Source organism: Molothrus aeneus, chromosome 2 (assembly GCF_037042795.1).
Source record: "Molothrus aeneus isolate 106 chromosome 2, BPBGC_Maene_1.0, whole genome shotgun sequence".
Taxonomy (NCBI): domain Eukaryota; kingdom Metazoa; phylum Chordata; class Aves; order Passeriformes; family Icteridae; genus Molothrus; species Molothrus aeneus.
This window is the reverse complement of record NC_089647.1, coordinates 88154059-88174387: the sequence shown is the minus strand read 5'-3', so window position 1 is coordinate 88174387 and position 20329 is coordinate 88154059. Positions and strand designations below refer to the sequence as shown.

The window sequence follows — 20329 nt, the reverse complement described above, 5'->3', positions numbered from 1 at the left end:
TTAACATCATGTTTAAGGGGAGAAACAGCTGTGATAGTCATATTGTTTATCAGAGGAAGATGCAGTTCTTTGATCTAAGAAAAGCAAAGGAAAGAAACAGTTTAAACCAATGTGGTATTTTGAACTTCCATGCCTATTGAGGGAAATATTATCCTTAGAGTTGGCTTGTTAGCAAATACTAGTGTAACACTTTGGGGAATATATTCTCCAGCTATCTTATTTCTTCTAATCATTGTCCCCTTTCACTGGAGAATTTCACATTATTCAGCAACATATGGACCAAACATTTCTCCAGTAATCATCTCTGAACAAAGTAATCATTCCCTCATTAACCAATTATTCCTCAGAATCAAATGAAACAGACATATTTGCTAAGACAATTTCCTTTAATAAACCCTATGGAACCATACCATGTGAATACCCCATCCAAGTAGTTTAACTCAAAGATCACAGTGTAGATGACAAAGAGTGATTCTTGTTTTATGCTCTCAATAAGTGATCTCAGGAGCAAGGTCAGGGATAAAATTAATATCAGATTAAAGAAAAAAAGCAGTGTTTTCAAAGGGCAGTAATCTTTGGCTAAAAAATTAACCTTCTGTATTCCATGCTATGTCTTTTCTGTATGCTTAAAGGTTAGTGTAGAATCCTGTTCATTCCAAAGGAGATTGAAGTACAGGTGGAAAGACAGCTCCAAAAAGGCCACTAGTCTATGTGATACTCAAAACACACACAGAAACACGATGGAAAAAAATGTTTCAGTGTTGGACAAAAAACCGTACCTTCAAAATATGTGGGAGTTCAGAAATAACACAGGCAAACTGTATCTGATGAGTCTTTAAAATCTTCTGGCTGTTTGGATTTCTAAGTAGGCTTATAAAGAAAAATCTGAGCTTGAGAATTCAAAATAAAATGTATCAAGCTGATATGTGTTTACTTGTATACAGTAATTTCTTTACCTCTTTGTCGGTTATAGTTGACTTTTCTCTTTGATAGCTTAGAAACTTCAGTAAAAACCTAGAAAACTGAAAATGTAATGTTATTCTAGCTTCCTTCTTTTTAGTACTGTAACAAAATAAACAATGAACTCTCTCTTTAAGATATAGCTAGGATTTCAGTATTCTACAATTCCTTTGTTTCACCATGCTGTTTTCAGTGGAAAATGTAACCCAAGAGTGTGCTGTGGGGTAGTCAGCTGAAAAGCTGACCCTTTGTTTCACTTGTCTAAAACTTCCAGGGCCTGAAAGTTGTGATCAATATCTTAAAATGCATTTTGAATGTCTTAAGCTCTACTTAAGTATTACTCTTATATCTTACAATGAATTTTGAAAATTTTTAGGTTCTTCTTAATTATTACTCTCTTGAGATATTTCTGACTTGCAGTCTAGAGTTAGAATGGGAAACCAAGAACTACCACCTTCTTCTCCAACACATTCTTTAGTGTTCTTTCTGCAGTAACTTGCTTTTTAGCAATTCTATCCTCAGATCCTTCCTGAGCTTGAGATGCAGTTCACTTTGTGCAATTTTGTTCTTCACAACAATAATTGTGTTACCTGGAATTTTAATTTCTGCCACAAGTGTCACCAAAACGTAGTCTGTAAAATCCCACACATGTTATCAGAGTTACCAGAGCATCTCTGCTTCCCTGGCCTTCAGCTTGGTGGTTTCCCCAACACAGCCAGATATCTATAAAACACGTCATTCGATAACAGTAGCAGCCCATCTGAGCTAATAATGGAGTCAACATATACTGCAAAACTTGAGATAGAACCTGGGTAAAATAATCTCTTAGCCTGTGCTCATCTTGGTGAATGTATCTGTCTCTTTGCATTTTAGAAGTCTTGAGTTATGTTGCCCCTACATGTTAATTCATTTGCTAAAGCAAACTTTTTGAACTGTAGTGCAGATTATGCATGCAGGAGACATTACTTACAAAAGAGAAGTATGCTAATTATAATTAACCCATGATTATGTCCTTATTCAAACTAAAAATTAGCTCACAGTTTGGGCAAATATGCCAAAAATACCTTCAAAAATGTCATTCATATACCCAATGGCCTGTCTTCTTACTCAAATTATCTTTCTGATAGTGTAAGTGTGCTGTTTTCATAATTCTTACACTAATTTAATTTCTCTGCCTATAAATCAGAAGTATTAACCAGTAAGTCATTCACAAGTGCCAGTAAGACAGACCTCCACAAAGTAGAGGTGACAGCTGTCATCCTATTGTGAAACACTGTAAAAAGTTTTATTCTTTTCACCTAGTGCTGAGGAGATGGACACTTTTGATAGGGCTGTGGTGTTCTGTCTGTAATTTTCTGAATATCAGCATCAAATTAGGAGCCAGCTGAGTCATAGTTCTCATGCCCAAGGGATTCTCAGATTAAGTCACCATTTTTTTTCTTTTTTTTTTAACAAAAACCATTTACTTTCACTTCTGGTTTAGTCTCAAGAAAATAAATACATTAATCATTTTTCCTTATATTTAGAGATGTTTCACTCACTTTATTATGGTGTTCTCCCAGAGTCTCAATGGTTCAGTTTCAGCCATCATTTCTATGACTAACAAATAACTAGGATTTAAAAATCCACTGAATGATGAAATCTGGCAAACATGCTATCTTCACAAAAACAAATTCTTTACTTTAAAAATAACAAAGCTCTAGAATACATTATATTATTATAATTATAAATAATAATAATAATAATAATAATAATAATAATAATAATAATAATAATAATAATAATAATAATAATAATAATAATAATAATAATAATAATAATTTTGCTCTGTAAGTTTTTGAAATGGAGAAAACTGAAAAAGCTTTGGGGGATTCATAAGTCTTTCTATTGATTTCTCTTTTGTAACATATTATATATGTGATGACACCTCTGTGTCTCTCTGGCAAAACATTAAATTAAATAGGATATTAACCCACAACCATTACTTTGTTTTTGCAATGTGATTAGATTAAACAAAGACACTTTAACTCCCTTGCTATATGTGCTACTTATTCAAATTTGGGATTACTGTAAAAATGTAGTGCTTTCACTTTTCCAAAGCAAGTGCTGCTGTAAATGTACATGCTTAGCCACTTGCTTCCACAAAAAGCAGGCAGCATGTTCACTACACACCAAACCAAACCAAACCAAACCACGCCTTCAGTGGACAGGTATTGCCTGTGAAGCATTGACATTCACTGCATTGACCCATAAGCTATGCAGCTGCTATTATAAGTCTGGAATATTGTTCCAGAATTGTTATAACAAGCCATGATCCCTAATCTATACTTTCTCCTTTTTTTTTTTTTTGTCCAGCCTTTATCATTACTTTTATTTTTTTTTAATGGGACCAAATATAGCTGATTTTTTTCAATAATATATTAAATATTCAAACACATGTTGAATTTGACAATATCAGCATAGTCAGCCCCTGAGACAACATTAACTTTACTCTGTTTCTTTTAAAAGATCATCCGGGAAGTTCATCTTGTGATCTTGGGTTTGGATTATTTTTGAGGAGGATGAGGGACGTGTTTGTGTTTTCCCCTGTACCCAAAAGAGAAGAGAGGGCAGGTGCATGCAGAGTACACATAGTGGAGAATGCAGCACAACCCAGGAGGCAAGTGGGAGTGTGGGAGCAGGGCTGCAGGGTGAAAAGCAGTGCCAGGTGATGTCCCTTGCTGGGCCCCAAAAGCAATATGTTTGGAGAGGAGAGACAATATAACTGAGCTACTAAGCCCCATCTCATTGCAAGGCTAATTAGTTTAAGTGGTTTGTCAAGTAAGTGCAATATTACTGCTTTTGGAGCTAGCTCAGTTAGATACTATTTTTGGAGGCCTCTCCATGTTAATTAAACATATTTCACTGCATGTTGTGAACATGCCATTAGCTTCCCTTCTATTTCTAATTAATGAAGAACCTTGACCACAGCTATGTATCATTATATTAAAACTTTATCTTTTGTCTTATAAATGGATATATCACAGAAATTAAATAAATACAGTCATGCACAGGACTTTATCAGTCATTTCTAAAGAAACTTAAAAGCTTTCATTACTAAAGCACAGCTAAAAAGCCCCACCAAAACTGCAACTAACCAAAAATCTCATGCAGCCCTCTGCCCAGAAATAAATGTTTTCTGTTTCTATACGGTAGTTTGAATAAAGCTACTAAACTAGTTCCAATACCTACTGAGAATTCAGAGTAGGGTGTTTTAAAGAAGAACTTATTTGTTTCAGGCAATTGGTTTCAGGTGGTAGCATAATAACCTGTGAAGAATCTCCTGCCAGGAGCTTCTCGTGGATATGAACACTATATTGCTGACACTTTTCCAAATAGATTTTGAATGCTTCAGTATTGGAGCAGAGTTCAGCTACATAATCCACTTTTTGATGATCATATCTAGTAAGGTGTCTCTGCCAGGATTATACTGAGTAACAGGCTGGTAGCCAAGGTCAACACATGGAGCACCTTTTCTATTTTTATCATAAATAGGGATTCAATTGAAGGTCTACACTGAAGAAGCCCAGCCTACTCCTTTTGTAGTGATGTGTCCTTATCAGGGCATCACAGAAAATTATGGTGTAGGAAACTTTGAAAAAAAAGGTGCTAAGAAAAATTAATCTTGAAATCTCAGATTAGTTATCACCTTACCGAAGGGCCAGCTTGTTCCAGAGCTAGAGAAACACCATCTCTGGTGGTGAGATAAGAGGCAAAGCCTGATTGTTACTGCTAATCTTGCTCCTCTGGGGCTTGGAGGGACAAACTCCACAACCTTGTTATACAGAATCATTCCCTGCTTCCACTGTTTATGACAAGGATCTTCAATTCATTTTTTAATTTTAAGGACAGGCTGCAGTTTTGGTTTTTTTTTGCATATATTTTAGGTGCACATTATGTTTAACATCTAACCCTGTGTGCTTCTCACTTTTAACTTTCTCCTGTACCTTGGTTTAATCAAGTAATTTTAGAAATTCTCCTTGTTAAAAAGCACTGAGGGACTGTGCAAAGATTTTCTTTGCCTTAAGTAGTCAAGAAACAAATCCCAAACAACATGAACTCCAGCAAAATGTATTTGGACAGTACTGCCTGAGCTCTTCACACTGATAAATGCCAGGGTGACTGATATTTGACCGTGACTTTAGCATGGTATGGGCAAATGGACATATTTGTTGTCTATGATTTTACTGTTGGTAGTCCTTTATTATGGTGCATGAAAGTGGTGCACTGGGAGAAAAACGTTTGAGTCGGATGAATTATATAATTGTTTGTGAACAGTGTGCTGAAGAAAAAATATGCTTGTTACCAAAAATTTCCTTTGCTGATAGGCCTTCTCTTGGACATCCTAATTCATTGAAAAAGCATCCATAACCATTCTTCAAATAATTCTCACCTATAAGCCCTTTCAATAGAGTTTGCCTCTACTTTATTGATCTGAAAAACCTTTAAATATTTGATCTAGTAAGAAGAAAACACTACGCTCTGACTGACATCCTGTCACAAAGATTTGTCTGGGAGGTTTTTCAGAAACACACACACATGCCCATATATATGGAGAGCATATTCACCAGCTTGAATACCAATGTTGTACCTAAAAAATTTAAAAAAAAATTCCTGAAAGTGTACAAGACAGAATGTGGTTAATAAGGACTTGAAAGATCTGAAACTTCCAGGAGAAGTAATTATTTCAAATGTATTGCAGTAAAAAAAAAAAAGCTTTTTTTCTTACCTGTTTTTTTCTTTCCTATATGTGACTGATTTGGGTAATATATGAAGAATATTTTTTACATGGGAAGTAATTCAAAAGTTTAGAAAAATGAGAATGCCTTCTAAAAGTGCTAAACCAGAATATTTCAACCTTACTGACTTCTTTTTTCTTGAAACTAAATTTTTAAAGGAATAAACTTGCCTTACTCAAAACGTTTTATGCTGATTAAATAGGATTTTTTCAATAGAAAATAAATGAACAGCATTCTGCAAGAAAATACATTTCCAAATCTAGTCACAGTACATTTGCATGTGGCCTTATCCTAACTGAGATGGATGGGGTCAGGTCTTTATGTGATTCATTCAGGTTGAGTTTTATATCCACGATCCTTGAGTGCCCTCAGACAGTACAGTTTGATATCAGCTCAAGGGAATTGCATTTCAATCACTAGAAGGTTCATAGAAAGTGATCATAGAAAAGGCATAAACACAACAACCCATTTCTAAAACTGAAGTGAATATTCATCTTCTTTTTTGCAATACTCATTCAACTTCATAAAATATTCACTGTTCATAAATAAATCAGCACACCTTAGAGCTACAAATACATTAACTAAGTTTCGTCTTCTGTCACTGGGGCTAATTTTAGAACTGTATGAAAACGATTAAAATGTTTTCACAAAAAATTTGGCTTGTAGATTTCCGTTTTGTTACTGGCAATGCCTCATCTGCAGAACACTTTTTTTTTGCTCACTCTGTTTACTAGTTCACAACATTTTTTTTGCATTATTAAATGGAAGCAAGCAAGGTAGCTCTGTCATTGCCTTCCTGCTGACTACCTAAAGGGAGAAAAACAAGACTGGAAGTAACTGGGTTAGGTTTCTAGGACTGCTCTCCTCCTCCCTGCTCAAGTTGCTCCTCACCAGCCCAGTGAATGCGACTGCAAAATCCTGACCCAGGTGTCAACACAAAGTGCTTTTCCACAGGTTCCCATATGGCAATAAGGTGTCGCTGGCATCAGGATTTTAATCATTATTACTCAATGAAAATATATTGCTTAAGGCGATCCACCAAAATGATAACAAGAAAATGTGGAAAAGCACTTTGATTTTCAGTGGAAGGCTAAGTTTAGAGCTTTGTGAAAATGAACATGTTGAAGGAAACCAGAAAAAAAACCAGGATTTTGGTCACAAGAAAAAGATTCATCTCCATCCAACATTAGCAGCAGGACTGATGGAAAAAAGAAGATAAGACACTTCTTGCTGCACACATGGCACTACACTAAACTTTGTGTTAGAACTGCTCTGCCATTGGATTCTCAGAGGGTACTGAAGTATGTCTGATCCTGACAGGCTATGGAATCCTGAAGTCCTACGAGTCAGTATGATGACTCATTAAATGTGCTACCAAAAATTGTTAAATTCACACAGGAATCTTCTTTTACAGAACTTCTAACTTGCTCCTCCACCGTCACACGTCTCACTGCTCACAGATGAAGTGTTACACTATCAAACTTGCAGGCTTACAGAGTCAGTCCCTGTACTGAAAATGCCATAAGGAAAACATATTCTGTACCAAATAAATCATATACCTTAGCATTGGCCAAAATAGTCTCTTCATTTTTGTCATTCCCAGTCTGAAACAAGTATGGCTGTTTTTCTCTATTTATATATTACTCCTCTTATCATCAGAACTATGATACAAAGCAATATACATCAAACATAGCTAGCATCCTCAAGTTCTACATTAGTTCATCCAGTGAAAAAAATTATTGAATGGAAATTCTACTCTGAAGCCCATGCAACAAGCTACCACCCAAATCAGAGAAAAGAAAGAAGAAAAATAGAGAATATAAAACCATTTGTATACTTCAGTAAAGTATTCTATGTAGAGCTGGGAAATATGAGATAAATGTCTCCAAACCATCTTAATGGGTTAACTGGCTCTGTTGAGGGCAAGGGAACCCGGCAGATTTTCATCAGCTGAGAACCTATGCCAAAGTTTTCTGATTTTTTTAATTCTGGCATGAACCTGTTTTCCTTTGGTATTTGTCTATTCCTGGCATATGTCCTCCATTCCTTTTATGAACAATAAATCAAAGAAAACATTTAATTCTTCTGAAGTGTCTACCTCTCAATAAATTATCCTTCTATTCTCTTTGAGGCACTGCTGCCTCCTTCAGTGACCTCCCATTCCTTAGATACTTGAAAAATGCCTTAATATATATCCAAACTTTTCTGTGATCCTCATTTCATTTTTCACCTTTGCTTTCCTCGTAATTTTTTCTGAAAATCATTTTCTAATGCTTCCAGATCTCTCTCATACCTGGGTGTTTTATACCTCACATATGCCTGTGTCTCAACCCTTAATTACTTTTTCTCATCTTTATTTATCTACACTGACTTTTTTACTTTCTACTGTATATATTGCTGGATAAGACACGCAACCCTTGGCCACACATTAATTTATCATTGCACATTTTCCATTTCCCTTCTGTGGCCTTTGTACAAAATTCAATTACTTTATTTCATTGGATTTCAACCAAATCTTACCATATGTTTTCAAATTTCTTCCTCTGAATTTCAGCAACTTATCACCAACCATTTAGCTCTGACTTTATTATTAATGATAAAATCTGGGTTCCAAATATGTAGCCAGTTACACATACTCAGATGCACACAAGTTTTCTTTCCAAAGGTCCATACTGTGCAGCAGGCTGGGAGCCCTGTCAACGGAGCTCTACACCTACTCAGACTCACACACATTTGGAGAACTGAGGTCCTACTGAATTCTGGATTTTTGCCAGGTTTTCACTGGGCATATTCTGGAATTTGATCAACACATAGGACTTATTCATAAGTGAATAGTATGTTTAATTAATTTCACTTCCTATTCTGTTCAGGAACACAGTATTTTTTATTAGTTACCTCCTTTTACATCTATGAAATACATGCACTGTCCCCTCCAACATAGCCAAACATTTTATGTTTTTGGATTTCTGTTTAAGTTGTGGAGTCAAACAGTGAGCAGTCATGAGCCTGCTGGCACCATTTCTCTGTTGCTGTTGGATGGCTGTGGCCCTTGTGATTGGGCTTCCTACTATGAGCACTCTGCAGCAGCTGCTTTTAAAGGTCTTTTTCAATAAGCAGTGGTGCCAGTAAGATTAAACCAGACTTGGAGAGTTCAAGCACAAAGAGGATGCAATCACAGCCAAATATATTGACTATGAAAATGTAAATCAATAACCACCAAAAATTACTTGTAGAGAGGTTTTCCAGCATTATCCAGAACAATCAAGGAATTGACCTCTTATGGCAGCACTTCCACAAACAGATTTTTCAGGCCAATTGAAAATGAATCCTTTTCAAATTCCTGGTCAAACTGAAAAATAAATACATATTATTTCCATTTGGTCTATACACGTTTGTCCAGCTATAAGTTCAAAGTGTATGAAAGACAAGCGCTGCCATTTCCTGGGATGGAAAGATCATGTGTAACAGCTATCTGCTGACTGAGTATTAATGCAGAAACAAGGGAGTTGGCTTGGGGTCTGAAGCTCCCCTTACCTGGCAGAAAATGTTCTTTTTGGGATAGATTTTGTGGGTTTTTTGTGATTGCCCACAGCTGAGAAAGATCTACTAAATACAGCTAAAAAATTCAGAAAATCAGCCTTATGATTATTCAGATAGAGCATTCAGAAAGCAAGGAACAAGGGTTCAGGATTTATTTTGTATAACTTGCTGAGATGATAGCTATTCCCAGTCACAGAACTCATTATGCTAAGCTTTGGTAGGTTTCATCTTTGCCATCTTTTTTCACACAGTCTTAATTTCTCAGCTCTCTCAACCTGTTGCTTTGTCACAAAGACTCGAAGGTCTCTGGCATGTTGCTGCAACCTCTGATACAACAGGAAGCCCTTGGTAAGCAGAACTCCACAGGGTACTTTCATGCAGAGAAGTAACACTGGATTAAATTATATGTGTAAAAGCTAGCAGAGCTCTGGAAGAATTCAGCAGCGGTAGGGCTTGTGCAGAGGCAGAGGAAGTTGCAACACCCATGTAAGATGTGACACTTCCAGAGGCTTTGGCAGGACTCCGCTCTGCGTATCTGCTCCACAGATGCAAATGCACAGCACATGCTTCTCTGCAGAGCTGTTAGCCACTGTTGCTACAGTGCACGAAGAGGGTTATTAGGCAGAAAGGATCACTTCACAAGACCTACTCATCAGTGGCAAGGAAACACCATCTCATCGTGTGGACTCGCTCTTGTCTGCACACCTATGTTCAGGATATTTAATGTGCTGAGAAGCAGACACGGTCTGAAACACCCACCATACGCAGATCCTGAAACAGAGTTTCAAGCAAGATCTTATTTGTGCATTTCAGTGCTTGTTAATCATATTCATTCACATTCCTAGCAGGCATATGGGGAGAGTCTATACAGAAGCCAGCCAAGAGGAAGAAGCAACTAAAATAAACAGATGGGTGGACAGGGAGGAAATAATATTAAGTAGTTAAACACATAATATAGTGTCTGGAGAGAAAAATAAAAGGGCTAAGAAAAAAATATCAGGGAAGAACACTTCTCTCCTTCCTTACAACACAGGCAGAGCAAGTGATAAAGGCTTTTGGGGAAAAATGCTGTGTCTGTAAACAAATAAAGAGATTTTAAAGAATAATATAGGGACCTAGCAGCACATGTAGAGCAGACAATCTCCATTTTGTGTTACACTGGAATAAATAAAAATAACTATACTGCCCTTTAGTGAGGTTCTTCTAGATTTACACTAACATAATTGAAAGCAGAATCTGGCCCAGAAAGAAGATTATTTAATTTAACCAAAACATTATGATGAAGTGAAAAATCAGCAGAGGATAAAATAGTGATGGTGATAAACTCCAGCTGGTCAAATAATGAAAGACACATTCATGAAGATGTGACTCAAATCTGATTTTTTTGCTACCAGTGAATTCACTCTCTTAATTACTCTCCTAGTATCTTATTTAAAAGTTTAGTCATGTAGTCATGGCAAAGAAAAAATACCATGTGAAAACAGTCAATGTAGTAAACAATTCACCAAATGAACTATCTGAACTACGCAAGAAAAAAATGAAGTTTTGGTTATCGGTATTCACTCAAGTGCCGGGAAGGCAACTTACAAGGACACAAATTCTTTGCCTCTCTGATTCCTCTATTACTTCACAGCCAGCTCTGGTGTGATCATGACCTCCTCATTAGGTGCAGGGCCTCACCAGTAAAAGATGAACAAGACAGATCTTTAACTCAAGGATTTAAAAATTAGTTAATGAAGAACACAAATGAAAAAAAATACCATAATGGGTATATTGGGAACTCCTTAATTTCTCTGACTGCCACTCATAGTGATGGTGGCAAGAAAGAAGGGATGAAAGTTGGATCAACTCCACTTCCAGTTCAGCAAAACTTTATTCCTAGCATACTCGTACAAAGCAAGAAACAACACTCATCACAGAATAATGAAGAATGTTGAAGCACTAGTAACCACAGGACAGAAGCATAAAAAATCCAGTGTTTGGATTAGATGCAACCTGCCTGGAATAATTTGAATTTACAGAATTTCACTTTACATTTTAAATCCATGTCTTTAGTCTGTGTAGCTGTGTAGTAAAAGGAGACGTTGCCTTAGCAGACACCAGTAAGCGCTGCCTTCCTGTCTGTCAGAAAAAGAGAAAAACCTAAGAGGGACAAGAAGAAAAACTGAAAAGAGCAAAACAGGCACATCTTGGAAAACAGTGATAGAGTTACCAATCAGTTAGAGTCTCCTGCACAATGGCAGCTTCATGGTTGTGCCCATAAAAGCAGGACTGCCTTTTTTTGGAAAGATGGTGACATTTGCTGCTTAGATGCAATAGAGGAGAGAACAGCGATTCAGCTCTGCTCTGTACATTTCCCAAGTGGAGCAGATATTCCGGGCTCTTAGCCTCTTAGGAGGGTTTAGTAAGTGCATGGTACTTCCCTTTTAATTCCTGCTGCCTTCTCTCCTGTCCCCAAAGGAGAAGAAAACTATTTTGGACCAAGTAAGTTTTAGATATGTGTAAATCCCAGTGATTCAGTGAATCAAATGTTTGTCTTTTAGGATCTGGAATAGACAGAGGAAATACCATAACTTATATGAGCAGACAAAAATTCTATCTTCCTAGATTAGCTAGGGACAATCTACCACATGTATTTTCTCTGTGAGATGTTCTCCTTCATCCCAAGAAATATGGGTATTCTACACATTCACTCAAAAGTTGCTATGTAGGCCACATAGCTGTAGGTACTGTGAATGCAACAGCTACTGGTGTGTTCTTTTGTTTTGTTTTGGGGTTTTTGTTGTTGTTGTTTTTGTTTGTTTGGTTTTGTGGTTTTTTTTGTTGTTTTCTTTTTATTCTTAAATGTGAAAATAAGTATAGAGGAAGGGGAGGAGCTGAGAGACATATTGTGCTTCAGAGGTGCAAAAAATCTGAGGAGAATTACATTTATGGAGAGACAATGATTTTATTTTGCTCTAGTGCTTAAGGGCACTGGAAGGGGAATTCTGTAAAAGCAAAAAAAGTCTGCTCGGAGGCTGCTTGCCTGGGAATTACTTTGGGTTGCTGCTGGGAGTGAAGAAGAGATATCCAGAGGAGGAGAAAATGGTAATAATAAACCACAGGTTCTTGCAAAGATGGGAAATTGAGTGCAAGGAAGCACAAAGTGTGCTGTGCTCCTCAGGCTGGGCTACGCTGGTGTCATGCTAGCTCAATGACTTCCTAAAGCAATGAGTTTTCACAGAGGCTTGGGAAATATATTTCTGTCTTAGGAGGTAGGTGTACTACAGATTTACACTGCACCACTGCCTGCTACTACTTCCAGGTTTCTGTAGCCAGAAAAAAAATAGTAGAAGCTGTTATAAAATAATTTTAAATTATTTATGTTTTTAAATTTAAATTTTATAGTATGCAGGTTTTATTCTCAGTTCTCTAAGTTTCAGGATTTAAAACATTTCCCGTCAGTAGTTTACACCTTTTCACCAAGAGCAGCAGCTTTTTCTTTGGCTTTTTTTTCATTCTGATTAGCTTAACATCTCTCTATTTGTTGCAAAAAGTAAACTTTTGAAGACTTACAGGCTTACACCCTTATAGGCTGCAAATTATGGTATTTCCACAAATGATTTTGAACAGTACGTGTGGTTTTAAAAAATGTACCCAGAATTTCATGTTGCTTTCATTATCCCTCAGAATAAGCACAAGCTCACTAAATTCAGCATTAGATTTAGAAATGAACGTTTCTTATTAGTCTTTATAGATTGTTTTCTCCATTGAAAGCACACCTGAAATTTCCCAGATCATAGGTTGCCCCAGGAGTGGAATACCATGCTGTGGTCCCCATTTTTTGGATGAGATATTGCCATATTCTATTCAGAAGGCTCATATGAATTAATTGTTTTGGAGGAAATGACTCTCCACTCCAAAGTCAGAAAAATAAATGAGAAATTGGATTCTAGCTTCAACAAGTTTTGCTAGTGGATCTGAAGAGTTTCCTTTCTATTTTTCATAAATAATGACGTTTTCCACTATTGGGAAGACTCCCTTGCTTTTTGTTTGTGTTTAACTGCCACTTGTAAGAATTATGCAGACACATCAGTAGGAAAATTGCAGTTCTTCAATTGTGTTCAAAAAGCATGGGGATAGCTTTTCCTTATTATTATTGGTCTGAAAAGCATTAGTATTGACTTACAGATGGCCACCTATGCTGGAAGCTTATGAAAGAATCTTAAATTGTGGAAAGATTATTCTAAATTTAGGGAAACATCAACTCCCTAATGCTAAAGGTGGAGTCATGCTGCTAAACATATTAGTATTTCTTAATTCAAACACCTGTTCTGCCTGAAAGATACATAAAAAAGCTCTTATTTATTGCTTGCATCTCCATTTCAGATTTAATCTCACTATAAATTCATCTCATGTTAATTTATGTGCAAACAAAGACACACACATTTTAAATATCCGAAATGCTGGAAATAAACTTATTTTTAATTTTGTGCTTGTTTTCCATTTGTCAACCAGCAAATGAAAGGACTGAATAAATCATGCACTAATTGCCAGCGGTGCTAAATTTAGTGTGAGATCTGGAATCCTTTTGATCAAAACCGCTGAATATGAAATCGTCCTCAGCTCTCTAGGCAACTTTATCCGCCTTTCTATTCTCCATCTGTCAGTCACCTGGGAATTTGTGAACTATTCCATATGTCAGGCTTGTCAATCACAATGGAATGTGGGAACTATCTGCCTACTGCATAGGAATTCTTGTTAAAAATTAATCTGCATTAAACTAGATGTTCTATATTTTGAATACCTTATTGTTTAGTGTTGTTAAACATTTTTACCTATATAAGGCTAATGAGAAATTATATTTGACATGATTATTTGGATATGTTTTTGCAAGATTTTTTTATATACACACAGAAATTTTTTTAACTAGTTCTGGAACACTTGGGAAATGTTGGTTTTTTCACCTATTTCACTTGTTATGAGTTTTCTCAATCAGTTCCTCAGGGTCTGGAATTTTAGATTCTTTTTCTTGGCCCAAAGGTGATTTTTGTTTCTAAAGATGGGCAAGGAAGTTTGTTGCAACCACCTTTGACTGGATAATTTTAGGGAGAGAAAATATATTCTCTCCCATCTCCTCTAAGTTGTTCTCTAGAACTTGTTGAACAATTGAACCCAGAAAGTTTAAATGCATAATCTACATTAAAAAAAAACAAAATAAGGACATGGACAGTTGTTTCATGAAGTGATAAGTTGAGATAGCTTCTATTTTGACTTAAAGAAATTTTATTTAAAAATTCTGTTTGCTTTCCCCATATTTTCATAAAGAATGATTTAAATATACCTTCTGTTACAATGGGGTGAGCTACAAACATATCTATTGAATCTTTTGCTATCAATAAATAACTGTGGATGACTTCTTCAATTAAATTTTAAATCACATAATTTTAAGTGGAATTAGCTCTAGTCAACTACAATTTTCTAAAGAAAGTTAAAAGAGAAGAACAACATTAAGTAGCCTTTCCAATAAATATTTCAAAAATTTGGATTCATGTTTGTGCTGTTGCATTACCTGCAATTGGGTTTGGTGGGTAAGGCACACCTTGCTGAACAGATCTTATGGTGGCTCCTTTTCTCATTCCAGCCCTTTCCCCTCTTTGCCCTGCTTCTTGCTGAAGTTTTTTTTTTCTGTTAGTCACCCATTTCCAGTGGTGTAGAGATTCATGTGGGTGGGGAGGTGAAGTTCACCTGGCTTTTCTTGCATACAAAGGGGACACCCACTGAGAGCAGTGGCTCTGATAGCCTGCTCAGGGCCAAGGCAGTATCCTCCTGTCTTTAGCTGCTGCTCTGCTATACTTAAAATTAGTAATGTTCATATCCAAATCACCAAAATAATCAAGTTATCGCTGACAGAAATCCTGAATTTTGTACTCCTTCTCTTTTCTACTTCTGTGGCAGCAACATTGCACAACACATGTCATTTTTGCTTCTAATGTCCTCATTAAAAGAAAATGTAAAGCTTAAACATGTTTAAACTATAAAATATATACAAATTTTTCTGTATGTCATTTAAAATCAGGAAAATATCAAAATCAAGTTTCTCCTTTATCTTCAATATATGGAAGAAATGCTTGAAGGTTATTTAAAGGATATTTACAAGCATAACTTACATACATTTTTAAAAAGATATTTATCATATGAAAAGGCAGATATGTAACGAAAAATGATGTTCCTCAGACTTATAATACATTCCTTGATAACTCTAAGTTAGGAACAAAAAATGGTATTTCACTGCAATGAATGCTAACACAAATAGTTTCTCTTATTAACTTCTGTCTTAGTATCTTTCTCTAAGGCACATAAGCATGAAATTTACATTTTATTTTAATTCTGACTGTGTTACTATGAAGTTTCATTTTAAAAAGTTATACTGTCCCTTTACAAAGTTTTAATGACTTGTATTTCATAGCCCCTCTCAGGAAATAAAGCCCAGCTTTATGCTGTCTTCTACAAAGTCTACCTCTATCTTCCTATTCTGTACTTTTGACTATTAAGATTTTGAATACTTGTACAAACAGTACCACCTTCTTTTCTAGCAGTCTTCTGAACTTCTGTAATGTAGGAACTTCATAAATGTTTCTGAAAAAAATTCAATGCTTTTTAGCTATGTCAGGAATTTAACTAATTTCTTCCTCTATGGCTGTTAACAGTATCATATTGTAATAAAGGTGCAATAGATAAAAAATTAAAAATAATAAATCAGCACACATATGTTATATAATAACACATATATACATAACACATATATACATAACCTTGTAAACAAATGCAGTGCAATTGGAAACCATGTGCTACAGACCCAGCTCAAAGGAAAGGAGTCTACAGGAACAAGGTTTGGTTTTAAACCCTCTTCTACCTTGAAATTCAGTTTTTCCTGAGCTTTATTTTTTCTCCCTTTTAATGAGATTGAAACTCAGGAAAGAACTTTGCCTCTAATCCCATGACTACTTACATTTTTATTACAACCTCTCAGTTAGGACTCTACTTCAAGGCTTTCTGGAGAAAGACACATTGTGTTGCTTGGATAAAAGTATTGTACTACAGTGGCTTCTACAAAGAAGCTCACTAGTCTGGAGGGAAATTATTTTTCCTTTCAGAATCCAAGAACTTTTGTATGTATCAAACTGTAGCTATCTCAAAAATTTGTCTCCTCACCTTCATGGCTTGTTTTTTGTTGTCTTGAAAAGAGATTGGATAAGTCAGTGGGCATTCCCACCAGATTCCCACCAGACCCTGCTTTTGCTGCTTTTCAAGGGAAAATTAGCAGGAGCAGTTGTACCTTATATTGACTAATCACTATTAGATGGTAAAAGTAACATGTGCCTGCCTTCACCTCTAAATGCTTATGTTTTGAGGTAGAACTAAAAAGGAAAATTAGGAACTAAAAAGAAAGCTAAAGCTGAGTGTCACTGGTGCATACAGGCAAAAAAGTATAATGCACAAGGTGACTCAAGAGTTGTCCTGTTTTTAGGTATCCCAAAACTGTTGGCTGGTGCAGGTAGGCACTGCAATTCTCTGTCTCCAGGCCTCACATGTAGCTCTATATCAGCCTTCAAAACAACTGATAGTGCCTGGAGAAAAGGCTCAAAAACAGCCTAGGGTCACACCAGCTGGCAAGCATATTTTGAAACATAAACTTTTCGGACATAAGAATTCCTTCCCTGATTGTTTTTTTTCCTATTAATTTTCCAACAGAAAAGTAAAAAAAACCCAAATTCCAAAATGGTTTTCAAAAGTTTGCTTTCAATTGCTAAATAATTTTAGCTCTTCAAAATATACTTTGCATTGAGGACTGTCCTCCCAGGAACATCAGACAGCTCCCAAACACTGAGGAAGATGATCTGCTCCTCACCTTGATGTCACCTGCTTCTTCAAAGTCTGCAGAGATGTGACTGTCCTTCTCTGACATCATTGCTCTGTCCCAGTGAGCCTGGATCAGGAACCAGGGTGAAGAGTCAACAGTCAAAGAAATTTATTAAACATTCTAAAATGTTTATATATTAGCACATTAAAAATAAACACCCCAAATTAACAGAACCATTCTATGCTGTCTTGAAATTTCAGCTTGATATATGCATTTATGTATATTTTATTGATATATATGTATTTATTATCTATCTATGTATCTATACCTATATGTATGTAAACACACATAAACTGTCACAGGTATTTTATTTTCAATTGCAACATATGTGTTATAGAACCGCTTTCAATATTTTCCATTCAGATACTTCAATGGGTAAGAGGGTAAGCATGTAGAAAAAAAAATTGAACAACCTAGAGCTGGGCAAAGGCAGTTGTTCCTTTTTGATTTAGTGTGGTACTGTGACCATGCCAAAAAATTATAGCAGAGTAACATGAGCTGCAAGGGGAATAAAGGAGAGATCCCAGTTTCAGCAACCTCCTTCCTTAGAGTGCTGCCCTAGAGTGCTAAACCTAGCATAGTTTTGTCTTGACTCTTAATTGTAAGACTGTGAGTTTGGTGAGGGAAGACTTTTAATGATGAGAAAGAAATAATTACTGTTTTGAGAGATACCAGGAGTTCTAAAGGCTCTATTTAGGAAAGCCAGCAAGAAAAAAGAGAAGCTTAAAGGTGTTATGTCTGATTTTAGCAGTTTTTCTTCCTATTCCTTACAGCAGAAAATTTTCTGTGATGGCTGTATTTCCACGTCTGTGTGCTTTGGGTGTAGCAAATTATCCATGAAACAGCTGATTTACTATGAATTAACAGAAAAGCAGATTTATGACAGTACAGCTGTTAATATATTTCCCTTTTATTGTGATTAGCCAAGACAAATAATTTTTCAAAAAGAGAGGAAATTATCTATCTATAGAAAATGAGAGATGTCCTTAATAGAAAGATAACCCATCTTCTGAAGTTTATACCCAAGAATATAATGTCCTTCATATTAATTTTTTTCCTACACTCATGAAAAAAAAGTCATTCTGTGCTGCTAAAAAGCATGTTATCTATATTGAAGCCACAGAGGCTATCCAGCCATTTTATCAGGATATTGGGGCACTAAAAGAAGTCAATTAATGAAGTGTTGTATTTTTTTTTTCTTTAATTTTTTCTTTCTCATCTTGTCCTAGCTTATTAGAAAAACTGGAAATAATAATTATGATGATGATGATGATAACAATAACAATAACAATAATAATAATAATAATCATCATCATCATCATCATCACACTCACGCACCCACTCTCCAATATAAGTTATTGGATATATCTTTTCCTGATTTTTAATCTCACTATGTACTGTAACTTTAAGAGAAATTAATAATTTTATTAATAATAATAATAATAATAATAATAATAATAATAATAATAATAATAATAATAATAATAATAATAATAATAATTATTAATAATTAATATTTTGATCTCTGACCATCAATTTTTTTTTTATTTTTAGGTGGGGCATGGACATGCACAAGCACATCTACACTCACACAAAATGGTCAATATTAAAAGCTAGGCATTGCCAAACAGTTCAGTGTTGACCAGGAAAGTGTGAATTCTGAGTATAAGGGAAAGTCATGTTTAGTCTTGCTTTGGTTTTGGTGACCCATATATTTCAAAATATACCAGTAATAAATTTTTTAGCAGCCTCTTTTTTTTTTTTTTCACTTCTCTTTGCTGCCTAAGGATGACTTAAGCCTTGTGCTGCTGCCTAGCATAAATCTCTTCCTGCTTCTTCCCCTGACTTCCAGCAATAAGTATCACTTCAGCTTCTGGCTGATCACAGCTGATTGGCATCCAGGGCAGAAGGGTCTCTCCCAGAGACCACATGAAGATACACTTCAATATGAAAGCTCAGCAGTCATACTGAGCTTTCTTACTATCAGCCATCTTCAAATAAAAGCTAGAAGGTGCTTAGCCTGCATCCTTCACTGCTCTTGCCTTCCACTTGAGACTGCAGCTTGTACCCTCACTGGTGTGGAGAGTTTTGGGAGACAGCTATTCATCAGCCCTCAGGCCAATTCCAGAGACAGTCCTTCCTCTCCATTCACATTAATAGGCTTAAGAAAATGATCTGAGCAGTTCTTGCCTTCTCCAGTTGTGAAGTGTGGACTCTGGCTCATATTACATCATTTGCAAGACACAGCTCTTCCTCTGTAAATCAACTGGAAAAGGAGCTTCACTGTCAGAAAAATATCCAGGCTTGAATCTGACTTATGGCTGGTTTTATTTATTTATTTATTTATCTGTTTTGGAGGCAGGTTATCTTATGTTGTTTTGGTTGGGCTTTCTTTTTTTTTTTTTTTTTTAAGCAGGGGAAAAACACTAAAGCAGTACTTTGAAAAATGTTACAAGGTATAAATAGCACTGCTGAGAGCAGAACACAGGCTTTGTTGTGTTATCACACAGCAGATCCAACAATATACTACAGATCCATATTGTCAACTGAAATGGAAAAGGAAAACAGTTCAACAAGAATGCTTCTTAGGAAAACTACCCAATTTACTCGTGTGTGTCTCAAGGCCAAAGCATCTTATCTTTGCACAAATCATTCTTCTGTAGTGAGTAACAGCAATACTTCAAGTGGTTTTCTGTTGTGTGTCATAACAGGCTTTCTATTGATGTTGCTAAAAAAAAGGCTTGTACCATGATTTTAAACTAGAAAGTGGTACACAGCTTTATTCTAGAAGAAAAAAAGTTGTATAGCAGATATTTTAGCAGTATTAAGCTCACAGAACCTGAACAAATATGTTTTCTATATTAGCAATAATGTTTTTATTCTTTTATTATAAACTGTAAGGTTGAACCTTTTACTGCACTCTTTGTTAACTTGGGAGATTTTTTTATTTTTGAGGTTAATTTTATCAGAGAGAGCAAATCTTCCCACATCAATGGAAGAAAAGTATTCAGCCAATAGTGATCACTTTTTATTGTGCAATCATTACTCACTTACTCTAGTCAATGCACAGATATTGGCTCAAGTATACAAGGCCAATTAAAATAGGAACACTGGCAAGAAAACATAATGATACTTCCTTCAATTTATT

General features: G+C 35.7%; 1 long non-coding RNA gene across 1 annotated transcript in view; it reads right to left on the bottom strand.

Annotated features, from left to right (window-relative positions):
- Positions 1–17249, bottom strand: part of LOC136553606 (uncharacterized) — a 105022-nt gene extending 87773 nt beyond the window's left edge. The window contains exon 1 of the long non-coding RNA XR_010783189.1: positions 17170–17249. This is a non-coding gene — a long non-coding RNA (uncharacterized lncRNA). The remainder of the gene's footprint in view (positions 1–17169) is intronic.
- Positions 17250–20329: the final 3080 nt, after the last annotated feature.